General features: G+C 41.5%; 1 protein-coding gene and 1 non-coding gene across 3 annotated transcripts in view; one reads left to right on the top strand and one right to left on the bottom strand.

The window, feature by feature from the left end:
* Positions 1-6,205, bottom strand: part of LOC144141369 (arylsulfatase B-like) — a 44,440-nt gene extending 38,235 nt beyond the window's left edge. For both annotated transcript variants that reach the window (XM_077672956.1, XM_077672957.1), the window contains exon 1: positions 6,112-6,205. The gene's annotated coding sequence lies outside the window, so the exon portion shown is untranslated. The remainder of the gene's footprint in view (positions 1-6,111) is intronic.
* Positions 6,206-7,072: 867 nt separating this feature from the next.
* Positions 7,073-7,144, top strand: Trnag-ucc (transfer RNA glycine (anticodon UCC)). The gene has a single exon. It is a non-coding gene; the product is annotated as a tRNA-Gly (tRNA).
* Positions 7,145-17,922: the final 10,778 nt, after the last annotated feature.

Below are 17,922 nucleotides of genomic sequence, written 5' to 3'. Positions count from 1 at the left end.
CGCTGGTGTATGCCTATTCATAAGGTTCAAGAAGGAAAGAAAATTGCGATGAGTTAAGGTTATATAAAATATACAGATAACGCTTTCTGTAACTGAACACCAATGTCTAAGAATAATGGTACACGTTTGTCCAGCGAACAATTGTGCTTTTGTGTACACTGCGTACGAAGGAGGATGTCGGTATCTGAGTTACGTTTCGTCAGCTGCAAAATGAATACATTTTTATAAATATTTATTTTGCGTGCATTGGTATCTTAATCTTTGCGAGCAACTTCCCCTCTCCGCAGAGGTAAGAGCAAGCGCTTTCGAGCTGCACAAACACTTAAGATACCAAAATATCGCAAGGGTTTCTGCAAACGATTTTTATTATATAGCTTTTAGGTTTAAAAATCTTGGAACCCTCACTCTAATGACCACGATGGTTGAACGCGAATATTACTTGATTCTGATTGTAGGGTTTAACGCGGCGACGCAACGCAGGCGATGAGGCGCGCCGTAGTGGAGGGCTCTGGATTAACTTTGACCACGTGGGGTTCTCTAACGTGCGCCGAAATATCGTACACACGGGCGTTTTTGCTTTTCGTCTCCATAAGAAAAGTGGCCGCCGCGGCCGGGAATCGAACCCGTGACCTCGTGCACAGCAGCGCAGCGCCGTAGCCACTGAGCCACCGCGGCGGGTGCGAATCTTTCTTGTAAGGGATTTCTTGGTTGTGGTCTGGCTTTATAATGCGAGGGGTAGAGGGCCTGGAGTTTCACTCGGCGAGATTTCTCAGCCACTCGCACAAAGTTAGGACATTTGTTCGCAGCGGCTTTTACTTTGACTCTTCGCAGTTTGATTTCGCACACAGAAAGCTTCCCCTTCAAGTGTCGTCGTCGTGATGGAGACTGAGGTAATATTTTTCTATCATCGCACGTCCATGCACACTCCAAATCTAAACTTCTGCGACTGTGCAGAGATGTCACATCGAATACGAGTCGGCTCAAAACGGCAAGACGCACACGCTCAAATTTCCGCACAGAAAACGTTTTTTTTATTTTACTTCACCAACAATTATCATTATCGTCCATGAAAGTTGGCTTTCCTGCCGGGCGGTTTTCACGGGACATGCGTCATCAAAGAGTAATAGAACGCTTGGGTTTAAATGTGCCAACGGGGTGTTTTTGTCTGAATAATTTGAAAACAAAAAATTGCCACATTTTTTCTTAGAATTTTTATTCAATACCAAAATAAAAGGCTATTTTCAATTGGTTAGCTGATATTTAAAATTCTTCCCGAAATGCCGAGCATGTAAAATTTCAAGTAAAAAGAAGCGCCTATTAAATATACGAGCGGAAGAGTTCGCTAAGGCTCCGGATGGGACGTTTGTTTTTCTGTTCTGATATATCACAGGCGGATATAGCGATAGAAATAGCAGTATTTTCTCTATAGAGGAGGCTATTTCCAATTTGTTAGATGAGATTTAAATCCTTCCCAAATTCCAACCATGTAGAATTCCAAGCAAAATGAAGCACCTGATAAAATATACAATGAGTGGATGAACTCGCTAAGGCTCCGGATGCGACTTTTGTTTTTCTATTCTGATATATCCTAGCCGGATGTAGAGATAGAAATAGCAGTAGTTTCTCCCTCGATTGATACGCGTGTTTTCAAACACGGTCCACATGAAACAAATACCCCAGTGTGATGTTGCAGGCTTTGTTACCACTCTCACTGCAAATAAGACAAAAATACCAATTACATAACGTCTACACTTCGCCTTCGAGAAGTCTGTGCCATCGGATTCAGCCGTAAACAATTTACACAAAGTTTTTCAGTTAGCACCAAAACAAAATTTCTGGTTTAGACAGCATTTGAAAATTATCGCGAGTTTCTCAGTCCGCCATGCATGAACACCAGTTTCCATCATCCTGCAGCAAATAACTCCGTCTAAACCCTTTTTTGCACCAACTTTAGTGAAACGCACGCGATATTAAATTATTCTTCTGTGGCCATTGGTATTTTAAAATGATAAAGAAACTGACTCCACTCTAGGGACACAACCAATTACCACTGAGTCGGAGCCGTTGAATAAATCTTCTCGCAGAGTTTTGTCCAAAGTGCTTGACGTTACATGGATGATTTTAGAACTACGGTCACCGCTAAAATCACCACAAAAAAAACGAGGGTGAAACGTTTTGGACTTTGCATTTAAAATGGCAAAATATACATTGAAAGGGACATGTGACTTGTAAAGCTTGTAATGTTGACATGTTTAGACATGCTGAATCACAACGAATCTCAACTTAAACAAACGGGCTACACAAAACAGTAGGGCGTAGAAAGGAAGTTTAACGACTTAAGAGTAAATGTGTAAAAGTCTCAAAACCAGTGCACAAAACAGGGTTCGTGTTCAGCGCGCGCAGTCACTGAAACTCTAACAGAAACAAATGGCTCATATTGGTAGCGACGAATGTTCGCGTTCTAAGGTCTACAAAGACAGAACTTTGATTCTGAAGACAAAAGAAGATAAATTTAGATATTGTTATTGACAACACTGCACATTTTATAAATTCGATATCAAAAAAAATTTAGTCACTTGTTTTTGCAACCGGGTATACTGTTTTAATCTTCCATGTGGCGTACATTGCCCCCAGAAAGTTTTAAACCGCCACCCAAGCAATCGGCTTATAAGTAAAGCGGGCGCCAGAGTGTAATAAAAACCATGCAAAGTGAGTGAATGTCATATAAACCAAAAATACGGCATCCGGCATCGGAGTTTAAAAACTTCCCAAGAACGTACAACGACCGCAACAAAACAAGGGATAAGAAAAACCTCTTCTGAATCACCCCTTACAGATGGTCAAAAAGAGAAGCTGCACCGTGCAACAGTATTTTCCAGTGCCAAGCTTACGCTGCTCCGCCCGTACTGCTGACGCCACTGCCGGCGTGGCAGTATAATTGATATTTGATGAGGTAACACGCTATGCACATGCTCTGCTGCAAGAGATTGTTTATTTATTGCGTCAACTGATGCTGTTCCAGATGTCCAGTATTTGTAGATGCCAGAGTGTAGCTAAATAAACTCATAAATTTCTCCCCACTTGCTTTTAACGCCTCTCCACACTGATTTCTCGCTCATGCGCATAGAATGAACCGAATGAGCTTATACGTACACGTGAAAGTTGGATTTTTTCTTCCAATCGGGAGAGAAATGTTCGCGTTTAACTTCGGCGTGTCTCAGATTCAACCCCCGGTTGTGAGAGTACAAGGAGAACCAATGTATTTGGCTCCAGCACCGAGCGCTTGCCTCAGAAATCAAATGAAGGACCTGGTGAATTTGTTATGGCCTCCGATTTGCTAGATAAATCTTTTCGTTAAAATTAGGGTGGTCTCAAATGGCAGCCGGGGTCTTTAAAATGCAGTCGAACAGCTGTATTCTGCGGTACCACCGAGCATCTGTCGCTGACATCAAATGGGGGATATGGTGAATGCATTGTGTCCTTCAAGGTAGAAACACAGGAAGAGATTTATAAAGATAATTCCAACTAATGGTACAGAGAAAGCAGATCCCGACGATTCGTAGCCGCCTCGGCTTACTCCCCCAGGGGGAGTAATGGGGAAACACTGCAGGGGGAGACACTGCAGTGGTGCCTTATAGCCCTTCAACGCAGTTGGTCTATCACAAAGCAGCTGGCTACAATGAGGCATGAAGTAATAATTTCAGCACGCAAATTACAAAAGTAGGAAAGCACCGTAACGCCAGTAGCGAATATTTAGGGAATACAACATAGAAGTCGCATAAAATAAAGCACAAAAAACACTCTCCCTCCATTCATACATGCGAATGTCCTAAAATGGTAGAAAAAAACCAATGAGACCACATATACACATGAAAAAGGCTAGTGTCATGGTAATGAATGACCTGGCATCTTATTTTACGGTTACGACTGGCATGATGCCAGCCCCCCGCGCCGTCCCTTTTTATTTCAGTTTTCGAATTGTGTTATACTTGGTGTTCTCCGTTTTTGTAAAAATTCTCTCGACGTTACGATTATATTGTAATGTTTATTTCTTGCACTTCTTACTTAACTTGTTCATGCATAAATAACATATGACTAGTTATGTATAACGTTTCTCCCTTTTTGTTATAATTTCCTCTACAAGCCCTCTTACCTAAAGCCCGGCTGGGCCAGTAAGGTACTTTGAATGAATGAATGAATAAATAAATAAATAAATAAATAAATAAATAAATAAATAAATAAATAAATAAATAAATAAATAAATAAATAAATAAATAAATAAATAAATAAATAAACAAAATAAATAAATAAATAAATAAATAAATAAATAAATAAATAAATAAATAAAAAAAAATAAATAAATAAATACGCAATAGTGGAGAAACGCGGGACAATTTTGTGCATGCCAAATATGAAAGGTGAAAGCTCGTGAACGCATATTATTGTTTGGGTTCTCAAGAAAGGATTGGTGAAGCCTATCTGTTGTTTTACATAGGCAGAGAAAACGAGAAAATAGAAAAAAGGGTAATCGCGATAGAGAAGAAAAGCTATTAGGATATATGGACGCGTTCCATCATGTCTGGGATGTCTCCCTGCTGTTGATTCCGCAGGGTATGCCTCAGCGGCAGCGGTAGAGCCTGGCCGCTGACTTAGCGCCGCCTAGGAAGATGCAAGGGAACGTGAAAATTGCTCTCTCTCAAAAGAGGTATGTGCTCACCGCTACTGGAACCACGACAATCGAAGAACTTACCGCAACCCTTCGAACGCGAGATTAACACGACGGACTCGTATCCCCTTCAGTAGCATAAAGTTCTCACAATAGACGACAATATCACGACTGACCTAGTATAGACCCTTTGCAAAACGGCCAAATCGTTGGCGAAAAAGCAGCAAGCCACTCTGGCAACACTGTGCACCCGCTGCGCCGCCATTAGAAAGGAAGTGAAAAGGCTGCGAGCACAGAGTTTCAATGGAGTAGCTACCGTCCACCGTTCGCTTAATTGCATACGCGTCGTGGGGCAACAGACACGTGAAGCCGTGGGCGAAAACGTGCAACCGCAACGGCGTTGCCACGACCTGCTTCCTTTCTAATGGCGTCGTCGCGTTCACCACCAGTGTTAGCACCGCTGAATTCTCAGTGTTGTCCGCCTTTTTGCAAAGGGTCTATTACATGAAAATTTGTGTTGATTCTCTTTAAGTGTTTGGCACAATTGTCCACTACACAAACTAAGCAGCCATGTGATTCTGTGTTTCATTAGGGAAAATATCTTTACAAAAAATTATATATCCATACACACACACACATACACACACACATTAGTATATATATATATATATATATATATATATATATATATATATATATATATATATATATATATATATATATATATATATATATATACATACAGGACGAAATGCCGGCAGTCTACCACGCGAAAGAAGGCATAGGTGATTGGTTAGACTTTTAAACAGTCTAACAGTCTAACCAATCGCCTATGCCTTCTTTGGCGTTGTAGACTGCCGGCATTTCTTCCTGTATTGCTAGATTGAAAAAGGCTGGATCCCAGCCGAAACGTCGTATTAAATATTGTTATGTTTTTTGTCGTGACTCTAATTTAATATACTATTCAGCTGCCAAGCGCTGTACTGTTTTATATATGAATTTATATATATAAATATATTTATGTGTGTATATATATATATATACACACAAATATATATATATATATATATATATATATATATATATATATATATATTTATATATATATATATATATATATATATATATATATATATATATATATATATATATATATATGTATAAATATATATATCTATATATAAATATTCGAAGTATTGCTCGAGATTGTTTCTAAAATCACATCGCAATACATTGAACAGATAAGTTTAATTTAATTAAATTAATTTTTTACACGTTGACCTGCATGCGGTGTATTAAGGTGGTATTCAAAATGGAGGGAAAGAAACTTACCTAAATAAAAAAAAAACAGGTTGCATTTAAATTAGCAGAGACACTATTTCATCGCGAGTTCTGCGGGCCGTTCTTGTGATCACTATTTTCATAGAAAAACCAAAATTGCTTACTTCAAGATTCCGCAAATGTTGAATGAAACGTGCACAAATCACGGCACCGAGTTGCTCCCCACAGTGCGCTGCTCCAAAGTGTGTAAAAAGGTAATCCGGGTATATGCTCTTTCAATGAGCAAATGATAATAACTACGCTTGTTTTATGTCCTAAATTTCATCGTTTCCTGTAAATCATTTCCGTCGAGCTGGCGCTGTTCGCATCTGTGTAATTGCATGTGCAAGGGCAACATAGTTGTAAAAGGCCATTTCTCCGAACCCTTTTTAGAATTTTGCTTGGGAGTTAAAAACAACTTGTGCTCATTTCCGTCTAAACTTTCCGCCCTCGTATGTCGACTGCAATCACTATTTTTATACTTATTCATCCAGGTGTCGAGATTGGCGGCCCTTTGTCTGGATGAACTGCTGGGACCGAGCAGGCATGTTACAACCGAAGTTCAGCCTCCGAATAAAACCACTTTTGCATGTCGCGTAAGTGATTTGTAGCGTAATATATTCCATTATGGAAGCACCCTGCTAAGAGGACATAGACAAAAAAACTTATTTTTACAGTTTGGGGCATCACATTTATGAATGCAGCCGATTTTCCTTAAAAGTTTTTATGCAGAACGTTGTACATATATATATATATATATATATATATATATATATATATACTATTATATATTACTATTAAATTATATATAGTATATATATATATATATATATATATATATATATATATATATATATATATATACTATATATATATACTATATATATATATATCTATATAAATATATATATAAAAGGGGTTCCCGCCAGTTATGCGCTCATGACAGGTTGTAGATGTTCGAGTCACGCCCCGGGTGTTGCAAAGAAGGTCCCCTTCAGAGTGAGAGTGGCGCTGGCTACCACCCTCAAGCGTCAGATACACTTCTAGTAATTATAAATAGCTTAGAAAGTGTAGGGGAATACAGTCGCCCAGATAGCCGAATTGGTAAGGCATTCGAGATCCAATTGGAAGGCGTGGGTTCGGTCCCCACTCTGGGCGCGTGTTTGTCTTTCTTTCTTTCTTCCGTAAATATAAAAATAACGTTAACGTGATTACTGTAGTAAAAAAAGAGCTTAACCACACCCCTATGCCTCTTTTGGCGTTGTAGACTTCCGACCTATTTTTCTGTATATATATATATATAAATATATATATATATCTATATATATATATATATATATATATATATATATATATATATATATATATATATATATATATATATACATATATATATATATATATATATATATATATATATATATATATATATATATATATATATATAATATTACTTTGGAGAAGGTAGCAGCCTCAGACCTTTGGCAACATTTCGACCAGGCGACTTTTCTTTGTCAAGGCATCAGGGTTCATCTCTGGCACACTGTTTTATAGATACAGCTTCAGTTGGAGAGGGAGGGGGGAGATTGTTAAGAACGGGGCCTTAAGGAGGACAGCAGAGTGGGTCAACAGTCGGTTGAAAGGAGCGAAATAGTGAGAGAGAAAGGGAGGTGTGGTTATTGTGATAGGACCCCGCAGTCGAGAAAGAGGGAAGACTACGCGAGAGTCGGAGAAAACAGAGGGGAACGGTTATGCTGGGCTCCGGTGGGGCTGGGCGACCTCAAAGGAGGCTTCCGGGAAGATCGTGGACGAGAGGGGCGTCTTGGGGGTGCATTGCAAGGTTACTGAAATGTGTGTAAGGGAGAAAACTCGTAAGCAGCAAGAATTCCGACGAGGGAGGTCAGTGTTCGCAGAAGAATTGAAGGGGTATGCACGGGTGCAACTCACGCTGACTTTGCGGTAAATTCAAGGACTTCTTTTCTCTTTTCTTTCTTTTTTCTTTCTTTTTTTTTCCTTTTTCCTTTTTGCGTGTGTGTGTAAAGCAGGTAGTAAGAGGAAATGCCGAAGGTCGAAGGAGGCGAGTGCGCGTGGTATGTCGAAATCGGCTAGGAGCCAGACAGGAGAAAAAGGGCGGGCCGAAGAGAAAAGCACGGAAATTTTATTTAAGGATGAGCTTTGGGAATGGGCAGGCAGGAATATTGCGAATGGAGATGCCCACTTCTTGTAAGAGCATTATTTTTCTGTTTGATTCAGATACCGTAACATTTCTAAGCTGCCTTTCGAAGCATTAATTCCATCCGGCTCCCGGCAGTTGAATTTTCGGATTAAGTACGATTCTCTGTATTTCCGGTCCCTTAGAGACTTAAAGTTTGACTGCAGAATATAGAGCTCGAGATCATTGAAATTATGGTTCGGCTGGTTGAAGTGTTGCGCGACTGCTATGGAGGCACTGTTATAAGTGTCGGCCTGATGTCCATTCAGGCGTAACTTTATAGGTTGACTCGTTTCTCCAATGTACGGATTTTGACAGAATGAGCATCCTATCATACACACAATATTACAAGAATTGCCAGTGAAGCTTGGATTAATCTTGTGAACGTATTGGCTCGCAGTGCTGTTGACAATGCAATCTGACTGCAGGTGTTGGCAGGTCTTGCATCTAGGGTGGAGGCAAGGGCTGATGACTGGTTCCTGGGAAGCGCTGATTTTGGCATGCTATAAAATGTCTTTTAGGTTCTTGTTTCTTCTATAGGTAACTCTTGGGGCTTCCGGAAACGTCTTTTTGAGTCGGTCATTACTGGCTAGAATGGGGTAGTATTTCCGCAGGATGTTGTTTATGTTAGAGAGCGCGTTTGAGAATTTGGTTATTAAGGCTGGTGGTCGGGTGCTTTCGTTTCGACGTTGTTGCTTGAGCACTTCGTTCCTTTCTAGCTTGAATGCTCTTCCGTAAGCCATATCCAGCGAGCTGACCGGGTGATTCCTGCTTGCGAGGGTCGACTTTAGTTCATTAAGGTGTTTTATGTAGCCTGTTTTATCACTGCATACTCTCCTTTGTCTGGTAGCCTGTCCTACAAAGATACCTTCTTTTCAGTGTCGTGGGTGATAACTGTGTAGTGTGGGTACTGTTGCCTGTCCGTTAGTTTCCTATAAAGTGTGGTTTTCAGTTTACCATTGGCAAGAACAACAGTGGTGTCTAGGAAGTTCACTTGTTTATCCGAGTATTGGCAGGAGAACTTATAGTTCGGATACGAAGAATTAAGATGCGAAATAAAACTTTCTAGGGCTGTGCGGCCGTGCTCCAAAATTATGAAGATGTCATCTATGTATCGAAGATAAACCTTCGGCTTGAGGGGGAAAGAGTCTAAGAGGGAAGCTTCAAGTTGTCCCATAAAAATGTTGGCATAGGTGGGTGCCAAAGGAGTGCCCATGCTGGTTCCAAAAACTTGCAAGTAGTAAGATGAGTCAAACTCGAAATAGTTGAGAGTTAGAACTATTTTTAGTAAAGTAATGTAGACTTCCAACGCATGTTGGCGCCGGTTTTATGCTAAGGCCTTTGATGTAGCTTCTTTTCCCTCGGTGATGGGAATGTTCGTATAGAGGGCGGAGACGTCGGGGGTGACCAGAAGGGCGTCATTGGGTATTGGCCCACCATCGTTTATTGCTTCTATTATGCGGAGGAAGTGTGGGGTGTCCTTAACAAATGAAGGAAGAGAAGTCGGAATGTCTGCCAAATGGTGATTCAGAAACACAGACAATGTTTCCGTGGGGTGTTGTTAGAAACTATGGACCTTCCCGTAATGTCAGCTGAGAACAATGCTTCTGTGCGGACTTTATGGAATTTTGGGAGGAGGTAGAAACGTCCTGCTTGCTTGTTCGTCGGTCTCATGAAGTTTACTTTGGTTTTGGTGATTAATTCTCTGGCCAACAGATCTGTGAGAGTGCGAAGGATCGTTTGACTGTATTCGTTGGTGGGATCATGGTCTAAAGGCTGGTAGTGACCATGGTTGTTAAGCTGCCTTTAGGCCTCATCTTTATATTTTTCCATTGGTAAGATGACAACGCTACCTCCTTTGTCTGCAGGTTTAATGATTATGTCCGTTCTGGCTGCTAGGTTATTGAGAGTGACTTCTTCTGAGGGAGTCAAGTTCTTGCGTTTATTTGATTTTTTGGTTGAGATTAATATTTCTTTTGATACTGATTTCATACACAAATCGAGTTCTGGAGATTCCTCGGCATCTGGCGTCCAAGTGCTTGGTGCACGGAGTGCGCGGTCATTCATTTCACTATTGTCTCGCTTATCGGAAAGAATTCCTTCAGCCTCATTCTTCGGGAGAACTCGGTGAGATCCTTGTGTAACTCGTATTCATTCATGTGGTTGTTGGTAGGGCAGAAAGTGAGGCCTCATTCTAGGATACTTTTTTTCGGTTGCCCATAATGTTTCTGAAATATCTATAACGTTGCTGTTACACATGACTGGGGAGGCGGATACATCATTCTGTTCGGGAACAGGTGTCATTTTGCTGTTACTCCCACTGTGGGAGCTAGATTCTAGATTTTGATTATTAGCCGGAGGGAAAAATTGCACCGTAGCAGATTCTGATGTGTTTGCGGGGGACGTCAGAAGATTTAGTGCCACGTCTTCAGGCTTAGCGAGGACAGGAGGTTCAATGGTGGAATGTGTGTCAGGCAAAAGGAGCTGGTCACATTCAAATTTATTTCTTTGTTTTATGCACAGCTCGTGTTCCTTACGGTTTCTAAAGGCATCAAGATCAATTTTCTCTTGCTCAGTGAGTGGTATGGGTACACACACATACACACAAAGAGATAGATAGATAGAGAGGGAGAGAGAGAGAGAGAGAGAGAGAGAGAGAGAGAGAGAGAGAGAGAGAGAGAGAGAGAGAGAGAGAGAGATGGGGGCCGTCCATACACAATGCCAAGGAGGGCAAAGAGGCGACTGTAGTTTTATTCTCATTGAAGCAGATGTAGTTTTTAAACTGTTTAAAAGATAGAAAGAAAATGGAGAAAATCTTGCCAACCAGGTGCTATCCTTAAACACGGCCTCCTTATAACTGGTCTGGTACGATAACCTAAACCCTAATAGCGGGGATGTGGTACCATGTACAATCTTGGGTATTTAGTTAAGGTAATCGTTTTCTATAACTGGGGGTGGTAGCCAGCGCTCTTCCGACCAATCGGTGCGAAGGGACCTTCTTTTTTACACGAGCCGTGACATTAGGTGGAAAATTTACGAAACTTTGCTGCCTTTTTACTCTGTGAGGAATCACTGCCAGCGAAACTAGGCGCCGTAGCAGGAGTGCACGAAAGAATGTGTTTCGTTGTGATATGGGATTAGGACTCTTTTTAGCTATACTTCGTAGATAAATCATCACACTCTCTGTGTATCGAACATACCCAAACCACACAACTACAGAAGTCTGTATAACATCTTTTCGGGCCCACTGACATACGCTTAATACCTCCTACCACGAAACCGGACTCTATCCGATGAGCATATAAGTTCTCTGAAAGAATGCACCCCCCCCCCTTCCACCTCCGCTGCCCCGTGCACGGATAGCTGGCAATAACGGATTTGCAAGTGAGGCGAGACAGCCAGGAAATAGTCGCTGCGGAAGCCGTTCAATCTGGTTCGGACAAAGAACTGTGAAAATATCAAACAAGAAGCCCCCCTTACGACGGAACACAAAACAATAGCTCAGGCTGGAAAAAAAAAACTCTGTCCTTCGCTGATTTTTATAAACATTGTCAAATCTACGATTGTAGGTATGTGCTACTCTCTTTTTATAAGACCCTTTGACGTAAGACGTTGCGACGTAGGTGTGGAGTCTAAGTAATATTAAGCAGGTTTTAAAAAGTCAAACGCAAGCCTTAGTGTTTTTACAGGGAGTACAATGACTACTTTACGCAATGCGTACCTATTAAGGACGATTGACATGAAACCGGGACATTTTGCCTAACATCGTTTCTATGGTTCCAGCACTGCCGTTTTCTCTGCCACGCAATCACCTAATCAGAAGCGGGCTGTTTACTGGAAAAACAATAATCTGGAACTTCAGTCAGCTCTGATGCTATAACTCAAATTTACCTCCTCCTTGCACGCTGTTTCTCTAATGGGAACATGTTGCTATGGTCTTCCGGTTACTTTGTTTTCTGTTGTTCTTAATTTTCTTTATTTCTATGTACAGAAGCATTCGCCGTGCGTTTAACCTTGGTTTATTACAGCCACCGCTGTATACATCCCCAACCTGTTAGCAGAAACTTCTGAAGGGTATTTCATCTGGGCACAAAGCCATTCAAGATAATTTGCCCAAGACGAATAAAGAAGCCGTCAAAAACGTGTCGCCAAATCAGCAATTCTCATTTTGCTATGACGTTATTATATTTACAAATTCTGCATACATATTAAAGAGAGTGGCCTTGGGAAGGAAGATGTGCCTTCAGAGGTTCACTGCAGATAAAGAAATTGCCAGTGCTTGAAGGCTTTCCCATTGAAACACGTATATTCCTTATGTGTACTGAGCATTTATAAACCCCACTGAGCTGCTTCCAAGGGCCATGTTCAGAAACTATTTGTTTTGAAAGTTTGGTTTCTAATGTTCACATTAATCCTGGGTTCACACAAGCATGGTCTCTCGGGCATTTATAGAAAGGGCAATATCAAACTAGCAAAGACTAAACAATTGGCGGAACCCTAGCTGAATTATTCTAGAGAACAAAGTGAGATCTCACTGCTCTCTAAGAAACAGTAAAATTTTATGAGCGCGGTTTTCTCGCATCTGCCGCAAGCTCCAATAACATTGGTAGATAATGGGGCATGTTTCTGAATCTTCTGGCGTTCTTTGTGGCTTAACTGTGTAGTTTTCACTTACAAAGAAGGCAACCTTCTAGTTTTACAATAACGCACTTTGCAGCAATATATTACCAATTTTCTGGCACCTAATATTCATCCGACAACTATTATTTGGGGGCCCGTCTAAACGCGATAAATGTCTTATGCACACAATTTTACCTTATTTCAGGCAATCAATTTCGTAATATAAATTTGAATTTGGATTGGCTTATGACAAACATCAGCCAATGTAACATAAGCCACTAAACAATACGCCAATGCTTTTTGGCTCTCCTTGGCATTAAGTAGAGTTGCACGAATGAAGAACTGGCATATATACAAAAAATTAGGATTCCTCCCAGGTAATAGAAATGGCTTCAAGAAAAGATTCCTAGGTAGCAGAACCTTTTGGTGAACACACCACAGGGATGGGGACAAAATCGAACAAGACAAAAATGTACGGGCGCGGAATAACAACTGTGAGTACCTTGTTGTAGTGCGAACTGTATACAACAACACGAATGACGTTACAGAACTGAGTTTAAAAAACAAAAGCACCAAAAAAAGTAAAAACATGGTATTAGGACAGAATGTAGAGTACGCAATAGGAAACACATGTACGATACTGTAGGATTTCGCATCTGCAATCCCTGTAGTCGAGTTTCTTTTGAAGCAGCGGTACAGTGGTCTGACTATGTAATTTGCACCTATCTTCGCCAGTATGTATGTTTAAAAAACCTCACTCGCAAGCCAGCACAAATAACGCTTACGCAGTATAGTTGTGTATTCCAAAATATATTGCCCTGTTTCTTTTGAAAATTTATTATGCCCTGTCCGACAGTGACCACGACACGCAACAAAAAATACTTTCATGAGAGTGCCTGGAGTGATAATTTGTATTACATAGAGCAGATTACCTGATAAAGGGGAGGTTGCTTTTTTTCATTGCATTGCTTGCAGAGTGCGTTATGCGCTGCATACAGCACAAAGCGGAGACACACATCAACTCCCGCATTTCTTGCTAAGACCGTGCAGTTGTCCTCGGCGAAAACCAAGAAATGTGAAAGCCGTCGCGAGCACCTGTCGAAAATCTGAAAATGGATGTTTTGTGTGCTTCAAAATACACAGTCGGTAAAATGACTCCGCAAGCACGAACCTCGAGAACAGATATGCAAAACCGCGTGGACGATTTATGAAACTATTTTGCATTATATTTGGGGCGTTCACAAAAGTGCGGAATAATAGCGGGCTTCAGTTGTGTGCTCTTACAAATTTTCTTGTATGTAGCAGTAACTCGTTTCTAGTCTCCGTGTTATTTTTGCGTTTGGGTACAACAGTACAAATACAATACAAAATTTGTACAACAATACAAATTTGACGCAAGTAGAGCGAACACTTCATTCTAAAGACACCTAGATCCAGTACCTGCACAATAAGAAGCAGAAGCATTTTCATTCTCTCTAGATAAATTTAGCTTTGTATGTGAGATACGCTCCGCCACATTAGTCCACATAGCTGGACGTAAGCGTTAACTGTGGACCGTCAATTCCACGTTGCGCTATCTGTATTTGAGATTGAATTTTTCGCATGCAACCAGAAAAAGTAAAATAGCAAGTTCCACTCATACTGACGCGGAGTTTGTAAGCGGCCATTCCAGCTTGCCATTGAGAACAGTCCTCGCAGAAAGTTACTTGCAAAACATGCATTCTTTTTCCACGCGTTAAGCTGGACATGTGGGCCGCCGCTCTACATAACCTTTCAAAATTGACTTGAGGACCTGCTTTTTGTCTGGTCAGGGGGCATACACTTTGATGTCGTAGACGACAATAAATAGAGTGGAATGTTGGCGATATGCGTGCTCTCAAAGTAGTATGTGAAAGCTTCGCATTTTTTGCGGTGATTGATCCGGTGAAGATTACGATTTTTTTATCACTATGTACATTTTTTGAACAAACAGCGCAAAGATGCGAACGAAAGAACGAAAAAAAAGACGGTACACGCGCTTGTACTGTATTTTTTCAGTTCATTCGTCCGGGTCCTTGCGCTGTTTGTTCCAATGAGGTATAGCCAACTAGCCCAAACCCAAGTCCTAATTAGGTACATCTACAAAGGTTGTGATTCTGCAATCGCTTTTCTGAAGTGCACCCGTGTAGACGGTTTGCGGTGTTTCCGTACCATATCTCTCTTTCTATCTACCGTCACGTATGAGATACTGCGCTCAATTATTAAATACAATCTATGCTCTTAAGCCTAATTTTAACGTTGAGTGTGAAGCAACTTCTGACTAACATGTTGCCCGATTTTTTGTCACCTAGGGGACGACAAGAAATGCAGGCTGAATCCATTTCTGTTCATCAGCAAAGTTGCCGAAGGTCACTGGAACAGTATAATCAGCTTTGCAAACCAGGTGTTCAAGCGTCGCGGCAGCGCCTTATTTGCTGAAACACGGCGGAAAAGAAAATTCCAAGAGACATGCCGGATGCACATCCGTTCCCCATCCAATTGGCTGAATGTCAGCGCAAAAAAAGGACAATGTGCTTCGAGATGCACACGTGCGTATGGCGTGACTGAACGTAGTATTTTCGACGTGCAACTGCACTACACCTGTGCAAAAACATCAAAAGAGTCCTACGAGCCTCCATCCGTTTGAAAACAGTAGTCTTTGATCAACCTTACCATCTGTTTCCTTTCTGCTTTTCCCTGTATCAATTCAACGGTATTTTCCAGGATCAGTAGTGACACTACATTAGAGCGCCAGCTGGGTTGTTTTTCACCTCGATCCCTCATATTTGCAGGGGAGTAGAAAACATTCACTTCAGTTTTCGTCAGCCGCAACGTTTTGTGAGCCGTACAGTGTTACTCTTGACCATTTTATGCTGGCCTTCAATTCGTGCATTTTCCACTGCTGGCATTCAACACATGCTGTGTTTCAACTCGTGGCATTCAAATGCTGGCCTTCAACTTGTGCATTTTAAATGACGCAGGCGAGGGAAAACAAGGCTGTTGCAGCTTCATTGTTTTAGAAATCAGTCCGTGTATCAGAGTAGCAAGAACTAGTGAATTTTATTGTGGAAGAAATGCACGAAGTGCTCCTCGCGCGAAAACCATCAATCGGCATCCTGGGTCTGCTGAGGTGAAGTGGCACTGATTTTTGTAGCACAGCTGTATAAGGCGTGAACCAACAAAAAAATCCCTCTATGCGAAATGCGACGGAGAAGCTTGCAGCACATTTCCTCTCTATCTGTGGAAAGAATGCTGCTCAGCAAACTTGCTTTGGCTACAGTGCGGTTAATACCGTGCTCTGTGCTGTCGCATTGCGGAGGACGTTATTCATGACAGGACGAACGATACCGTTATGCCTCCTGAATCATGTATATCGTCGGTAATGCAAATGCGCTCCAAATTTGGCTTTGTTCTCTAGACACCCTAGTTACCCTGCAGCAGATTCGCAGCCCATTACACGGCACGGAAAACTCGAGCAAGCGCTTAGCGGTGTTTTTAGGCGTTAGAAATCCCAAACGAACCATAAAGTGTTGTAAATAACGAGGATTGTTTGGACTCTTAGTGATATCTCAAAGCAACGCTTAAAAGTTTTTCAATTAGGATTTTTCAGGGGGCTTGTTTGAACGCTGCCGTTTTCGCATTATTTAGGTGAATGATGCAGTTGCGATGCCTGACGCACATTGTAAACTGGAAGTTTATGCTATATATAGTAGGGTTGAATACACATGCCATTTTATGGGTGGAAAAAGAGAGCACCTATTACTGTCAATTACGAGCAGATTTTCGCTTCTCAGAGACGTCATCAGAGAATTAGCAGAAATATCAACTCCATGTATAATAACTTGTGGTTTAGTCAGAATCACCTGTACACAAACATAACATCATCGTCGTCCACGGGCGATGATTTGCTGCTTCTGTTGTGTGGGTAGTTCTATGGCGAAACGGTGTTTCAGGAAATGAAAGTGCAATAGCTATCGTGTGTTGACTGGGAAACAAGGTAAGGTGATGCGGTAGAGCGAGTGGCAATACAGCCTTAGCTGCTAATGAAGTAGGATCGCAAACAAAGCTTTTGCGCCTATACCAGGGCACAGATTTTATGTTTACATACACACTGTAACAGCAATTGCAACCAAAAAATATGCCGTTCCTTAATAAAGAACCTTTGAGACGTGCTGAAGATAAAAGTGCGTCCAACACTCGCGTAAAGTGAGTGGAATCAGTCGTCATGAAAGACCCAAACGCAGGGAAGGACGAACTAAACGACGCTTCTTTTTAGCACCAAGTAAATGCATCTGCGAAAGAACTGAATGTTTACCGAAACGTGAACCATGCAAGAAAGGTACACTATTGTGGCCTTCTTTATGATCGATGCGGGTATTTTATTATCTTGAAGCATTACGTTTTCACGATTTTCGAGTTATCGTTTTTCACAATGGAAGCTCGGTTTCACCGAGGCACCGTAAGTCTGCGAAGAGATATTTTCAGAGGTGTTCTTTCGCTCAAGTTCTATATGAGAAAATGCATAGGTTTTTTCACTGTACGCCATGGCTCCCACTAAGAAAGCTTTCCCGATAACGCAGCTACTGAAGGTTGCTTGAAATAAACGAATAAGTTATTTAATAAAATACATGGTGTATTCAAAATAAAAAGCGTTGGTGCTAAAGGCTTGGCTCTGGGCTTGAAGAGGCTCAACAAAAATTGTCGCATGTTGCTATAGTGGAGCAAGGCTACAGAAACAGCAGAGTTGGCGGACCAGCTCCCTTCGTCTGAGGCCCGGTGTTTGCACCCCACTTGAATTACCGAACTTGCCTCTGAAAATTCTCCATGACGAGCAGGCACGGTCAGCTTCGCCCGCATGCTTTCACATATCTCCCAAAGTGGACAGCGTTAGCATGGGCCTGAACCGGCGGCCAATTCCAAAAGCAACGCTCATGCTACAAATCCAAAGGAAATGCTGTGCGCCGAGAATCCGAATATAGCTCAATCATATACATGGCGGATTCATTACGTGGGGGACCGATATTCTATTCCACCCGCCGCGGTGGCTCAGTGGCTAAGGCGTTGCGCTGCTGAGCACAAGGTCGCG

This window comes from Haemaphysalis longicornis, unplaced genomic scaffold (assembly GCF_048455015.1).
Source record: "Haemaphysalis longicornis isolate Haplotype H1 unplaced genomic scaffold, Haemaphysalis longicornis Haplotype H1 scaffold_6, whole genome shotgun sequence".
Lineage (NCBI taxonomy): Eukaryota > Metazoa > Arthropoda > Arachnida > Ixodida > Ixodidae > Haemaphysalis > Haemaphysalis longicornis.
The sequence above is the reverse complement of the archived record's forward strand: the minus strand, read 5'-3'. Positions and strand labels throughout refer to the sequence as shown.